The 6,919-nt window shown below is 36.1% G+C and overlaps 1 long non-coding RNA gene across 1 annotated transcript; it reads right to left on the bottom strand.

Moving 5' to 3' along the window:
• Window positions 1-1,645: 1,645 nt before the first annotated feature.
• LOC131316748 (uncharacterized) lies at window positions 1,646-5,054 on the bottom strand. The gene is made up of 3 exons (XR_009197260.1): window positions 4,570-5,054; window positions 3,401-3,465; window positions 1,646-1,943 (listed from the first exon to the last, which is right to left on the bottom strand). It is a non-coding gene; the product is annotated as an uncharacterized LOC131316748 (long non-coding RNA).
• Window positions 5,055-6,919: the final 1,865 nt, after the last annotated feature.

The following is a 6,919-nucleotide window of genomic DNA, read 5'->3' as shown; positions in this document are numbered from 1 at the left end:
TTCTCTTCACCCAAAAATTTTCATCTTTTTTTTTCCCCACCTTCCTCATACTTGATATTGCTTCTCATTCCTCTACGGCAATGGGATCTGAATATGGAGCCATCCCTTCGATCCTTGCAGCACTTTGGAAGATCAGGTCCTCTCTCTAAAAAAACAAACCCATTCGGAGAGGTCCAATGCATCTGATCCCGTTAACAGCATATGATTTTATAACTCAAGAGTGAAGTCAAGAGTGAAACATTGTTTACTTCTGGTCGTGAAGTGTGTTAACTCAAGAGTGACCCTAAAACCAAAAAAATCCAACTCAAGTTTGTGCATTTGTGTGAATGTGTGTGGTAGTAGAATAATTGGTCTCACGAAGTCCCTTTGGATTAATCGAGGGATTTGGTGAGAAATAATGAATAATGTGTGTAATGGCAATGCTTATATTGATTCTCACCGTTTCTCGCAAAATGATAGGCGCCATTTCTTTGATCATGATGATCAAATCACAGATTAATCCTAAAGGGGTTGTCAACCCATCTTTCCTTAGTTATAGTTATTTTCCGTGGTACATTCGAAAATAAAAAATGCTACGCGTACAACCGTTGTCACTACAAGAAAAAACACCATTCCCGACTAACAGTTTAGTCGGCAATTGTAGGCATTTTAGTCGGCAAAAGCCTTCCCCGACTAAAAATTTTGGTCGGCAAGTTAGTCGGTGGAAGAGAGTCGGCAAAGGTTGTTGCCGACTAAAAAACGTTTAGTCGGCGAAAGTATACACCTTTGCCGACTAACTTGTTAGTCGGCGAATGTGTTACTATTGGCCGACTAATTGTTTAGTCGGGGATGTATAACCTATTTGCCGACTAATGGTTTAGTCGGGAAATGTTTAACCTATTGGCCGACTAATTATTTAGTCGGGGAATGTGTTACCTATTGGCCGACTAATTGTTTAGTCGGGAAATGTGTTTTAATTATCACCGACTAATAGTTTAGTCGGTAAATGTCATATCGAATCAACTAATTTGTGACCTATTGGTGACTAAACTTTAGTCGGGAAATGTTCCATACCAATTTGTCATTCCAAAATTTTCTACAAATTTTTTCCACATTTCAGCCAACAACCATTAAATCCACAAAATTGCCAACCTAATGCAATTAATACAAAATAAAAATTTCAAGAAATAAATAGAAACTTTCATAAATAGAGATGTTCACCAAATAGTTAAAAAACTTGTATCCAAATTCCTAGAGTGCAAAATAACAACACGTCCACCACGGGGGGAAAATAAAAAAAATCCAAGCTCAATAAAAAAATGTATCCAAACCCCGTGGACACTCAACGTCAACAAACGGATAACCAAAAAAAATCCAAGCACGTCCGCAACCAAAACCCAACTTCGACCTTCGTAGTCAATAACCAACATCCCGCACGATACTCCATTAAAATGCCGTCTCTGTAAAAAACCAAAAAAAAAAAGAAAGAACAATCTATTATTAGTATTTATGAACTAGCGTATCCCATTGCACAAAGCATGAACATGGTAAATATTTACTAATTAGAAGCTAGAACGAAAAATTATCTTGACATAATTATGCATACAGAAACAACTATAAAATTAGAGCTAGCCACACAACCTACAACATGGATAATGCAGCAGTAAAAAAAAAAAAGGGTTAAATATCTACTTCTCCCTCCACCTATTCCAATTTTAGTTACTGAAGACCTTTGTTGTAGAAAATGAAGAGGAAATTGAATCATTGATGAACCTTGTACAAAAGCTAAGTGGAGAGGTGCATCAATTGTCCACGCAAAACGAACAAGCAATCAAGAGAAGTGAGAATTTGGTGAATTTGTATTGAAGCTGTACATTCTCACCTTACAAAAACACCAACTCCGTACAGAATCTATTCCCTACGAGCAGGAAACGTCACAATGACAGTCCTTATGATATCCCCACCTAGAAATATGAATAACGTTCCAGCCATAAGGTGTACAAGCAAAGATCATGCCCAAAAGCAAATGAAATGCATGAAATGCTTTATGAAATCTAGCAATGCTATGCTCCATGAATTTTCTGGAATCCTCCTATCAAACTGAAATCTGTTATTAGTCAGGCACAACTAAGGCACGTGGCTTACATATAGTTGAAGCTCTATGTGTCTAGTTTCCAATAAAGAAAGCGGAATGTGATTTTGAGTTTTCTAGGCAGAGTTATAGCCGTTTCCGTGAAGTGCGACGGTGCTATCAGCACTGACAGTTTCGCAACAGCAGTTCAGTATATGATTTTTAATTCCTTCCACATTTTAAATTCAGTTCTACAGATTTTACACAATAAATTAGACATATAGAGGCATCTACTATAAAAATGTTGAAAAATTACAAGGTCGGAAAGTTGGTTATAAAAATTCATCAAGAACTTGGAAAATTCATTTCTGGTTGAACTCTAACTTGTATACCCATAAACTAAACGCATTTTTCTGAAGTAAAACTCATATCCCATGACCTAATCAGAACCTAAACTACACATTCAGATATCCATGGTTGTATTATTTCTCAAAACATGAAAGAGATATCCATCGCTTCCATTTTTTTTTGCATAACCGAACCAAAATACTGACTTTTGTTGAAATCAATAGCCAAACTCTAATTCTTTTCAATCCTTCTTCCTCTACCCTTTTAATAGAGATATCAGACACGGCAAAAACAAAGGACACATGAAATTAAGCATAATCCTAGCATTGCCATGACAAGCACATGCACTCCAAATGCCAAGCATCCATCTGTAATGTGGTTTTATATGAATGAAAGAATGAAAAAAGTTTGAAGTTCTTTCCTAGCATATTCAGTCCATGTCAGTCACAAAACTGGTTTACTAGCTTTATGAATGCAATCCAATTACCGTTGTGGAACCAACACCCAACCAGCCTCAACCTTTTTTAACCATTCCAATCGTAATACACCAAAAAAATAGAAGCAGCAAGAAAATATGGTTCAGAACCACCTACAAAGGTCTCACTCACCTGTTTAGTTCTAATATTGTCACCTAAATCATACAACTCATCTCCATCTCCAAAGAACTCGAGGTCACTACTACCAATACTCCCTCTAGGACTGTTTGGATCTGCCCCACTTTCACTCTCATTACCAAGCTACTTAGCAAGTTGATTGAATTATCCAATTTCCAAATTTGCCTACCACCGTAATGAATAACAGGTAACTATAAAAGTTTACTCTCAGCTTGCAACTCTCAGCTTCCCAGTCATAACACCACCAATTATTCAGCCCCAAAGGATTAAAAAAAATTGTAATTCCAGATTTCAATATCAGCAAAAAATTCTGTTTACTGACTGCAATTCCAGATTTCCTACTTAGCATCAAAGTCTATTCTCAGATTGATATTCTCAAATTACGTACCATATATTCGAGCCACCATCACCCTGCTCCAACACTGCCTCGTCACGCATCGCCACCATCCTCGCCTATCGTTTAAAAAGGAAAAGAAAATAAACAACGAAGACACAAGGAATGGACTAATTAAAAAGGAAACAACAAAAAAGTAAAGGAATAAGTGTTCAATATTAAAAGTATACGTGTATCTCCTGGCATGCTACAAGAATGTATGCTTCCATTAAAACTTCAGGCAGAATTGGAGATACCAATTTATCCATATGCACTGATTTTCAAATACTAAAGTTGAACTACCATACCACCAGCATCTCATAACATTCAACTTTATCTTTAGCAAAAGGAGAAGGCTATATCAGCCTCAACATAGTTTTTAACTTGAAATAATCTATAGAAGGATACTTAGTCTCTAAAAGCACTTAAAGCATTCCACAAATTTCCAAATACTAGAAACCGATGTACAAGTCTTGCGTGTTAAAGCAAAGGGCAAAAAAATATTGGTAGCTAAGCTTTGAAAATCATCATTTAACGTACGACAACACCTTCGTAATGATCAAAGACAAACTCATCCAACGTAGCAGCAAAAGGAATCAGTTAGGAATGGAAAGCACCTTGATCGCAATTGCATATAGCATCCACAATAGGATTGCTTATTATCTCAGCACATTATCTTAGCCAGATTGGAATTAAAAGTACAAGGGATTGCTTATGAAGTGCTATGGGGACGATGGATAAATTTCAACCCATCTTTTGTTACCAGTAGGTTCACAATTGCTCAACTGAATATATTGTTTGCATAAAGATCAGTTTCTTTCTTGTTTACCTTCATCCTCACTTTTGGGCAGTAAGCACGCTACTCTAAATAGGCTCAACGAAAGATGTTAAGCTCAATTTTCACTTTAAGCTTGATAATTTTCAAGTGACAATGAACCACACAATACTTGGTGAGTTCAACGTGTTGCTTGATTTGCTTGACTTGATAGTTAATTACTCATAAGCACATAATGAAATCCAAGCCACATATACAGATTTATACAAACCAGGAGTTTATTTAGGGCAGGATAAAGAGAACTAGTGTTTAAAAATTGGATTTAATTTCTGGAAAAAATCGAGGGTTTTCAAATTTGGTTTCTTTTCAACAAAAATCTAGGGTTTCTGAATTTGGGACAATTGCATACCTTTCATGAAGAATTTTACACTTTAAGGCCACACCTTTGTAGATCTCAGAGCACGAATGTTACGTCAGCGACACCGGACTTCCACGGAATCAAGTGAGAAGATCTTCAATCAAATGAAACTCCAAGAAATTGTACAAAACAACAATCAGAATAAACAAAAGCTCCAATGAATTTCAAAATTGGGTTTAATTTCTGCAAAAAATTAAGGGTTTTTTGAATTTGGTTTCTTGTCAACAAAAAAACTAGGGTTTCTGAAATTAGGGGTTGTATGCATAAATGTATAGCGAGAGAGGAAGGAAACGAGGGAGAGATAGACAAAGCGAGATAAGTAGAGAGAGAATCAACCTGGTTGTTGTATCTGTCACGTGTTGTTGCTCCTTGTGGGATCTCTCTCTTGCCAACGGCGGAGACCAGCGGTGCTAACATACTCGTTTTCATGTGTCACAGCACAAACAAAAACAGAGGAGGAGGAGAGTAGAAGAGGGCAAGGGGGAGAAGAACTTCTTCATCGATCGAGAATTCGAGAGAGAGAGAGAGAGGCGAGGAGGGGTTTCAATCATGGGACGGTGGGAGAGTGAAGGGGCAGTGATTCCGCGTTTTGGAACCTTGTATTATCGAATACCAAAAATGATCGAGGGATTTTTTTGGTAAGAGACTGCCGCCAACAATTTTCGCGAAAATTTCAATTGTCCCGCAAAAAAAATTACGATTTTCCCGACTAATGAACCTAATTTAGTCGGCAATTATCTACTTTGAGAATTTGGGAAAAAATATAGTGAGCTTTAATTACACCACCATTGCATATAAACTCTAAATTTTATCACCATGGATATTTTTTATAATGCTTGATCTGAATCGTTAGGATTTCACGTCTTATTAATTATAGAATTGTCACCAAAATCGGAGATCGTTCAGTATCAATGACCACATGATCGGAATAGTTTTACTGCTTCCAGAAGCATTAAAGTCTAATAGCACACCACCTGAGCCACACTTGAGGTCTTTTTGCAAGATCAAAACCATCCATCTTGAATTTAATATGGATTAGATCATTCTTACCGAGTTATAGTTGAGATCGCTTTTAATTAGACAACTCATCGAACGGAAAATACTATTTTTCTAATGAGTCCATGTCTCCATGAAGGAATTTCCTAAACTTGATCGAGCTGCAAATTTACGATAATGAATAATTTGACAAGTGCAACAAAATCAACGGTCTTGATCGTCATGATTTGTTTCGCGGTTGTTTAACTGCTGCAACAATAAGTGTAACATAAGACTTAGTTGATCATCAATTAGATCAGAAGTATAAATTGTAAAGGTAACTGCCGAGCCATTATTTATAATACTCAATCTGAACCATTAGGATTACGCGTCTTACCGATTATAGCACTGTCACCAAAATCGGAGATCATTTGATATCGACGACCTCGTGATCAAAAGGCATTTTATGCCTTCAGAGACGTTTAAGTGTTATACTGCACTAACTGAGCCTGCATGAGATCTTTTTTGGCAATCAAAACCATCTATCTTTGGCGTAATATGAATTAAATTATTCATCCTAAAAATGAAGTTAACCGCATATGGATAAACACTTGATCGGACAACAAATTTTTTTTAATTTAAGCATTTACGTGTTGATAAAGGGATTTCCTTAACCCAATTGAGCCAAAATTTTATGAAAATCTTATAGTAATTAAAAAGAAAAAAAAATGAACAATTTCGATAAGAAAAGTTGCATTGTAATCAATTTAGTCGTCAAGATTGTCTCGGGATCTTGTGGCTACTGTAATAACAAGTACAACATAAGAATTAGTTAACTATCAAATACATCAAACATATATATAGTTAAGGTAATTGCCAAATCATTTTTTATAATGATTGATTTGAATCGTTAGGATTTCACGTCTTACTTAATATAGCATTGTCACTAAAATCGGAGATCATTTGGTATTGGCGACCACATTATCGAAAGGCATTTAATGCGTTCGAAGATGTTTAAGTGTTATAGTGAACTAACCGAGCCCCGCCTGAGGTATTTTTTCACGATCGAAATCATCTATCTTTGACGTAATACAAATTTAAACATTCGTACCAAGAGTGAAGTTAGCCGCATATGGATAAGCACTTAATCGGACAACAAAATTCTTTACATTTAAGAATTTATGTGCCGATAAAGGGGCTTCCTTGGCCCGATCGAGCCAAAATTTTAGGAGAATATTATGATTAAGAAGGAAAAAAAAAATGAGCGGTAGTGATCGGAAAGGTTGTATCGTAATCAATGTCGTTGGAACAAATATTTCCTTTCTTTGAAATTTTTAAAAAGATAGAAAAGTTGATATTCCATGAC

The sequence above is a fragment of the Rhododendron vialii genome, chromosome 2a, assembly GCF_030253575.1.
Source record: "Rhododendron vialii isolate Sample 1 chromosome 2a, ASM3025357v1".
Taxonomy (NCBI): Eukaryota; Viridiplantae; Streptophyta; class Magnoliopsida; order Ericales; family Ericaceae; genus Rhododendron; species Rhododendron vialii.
The sequence above is the reverse complement of the archived record's forward strand: the minus strand, read 5'-3'. Positions and strand labels throughout refer to the sequence as shown.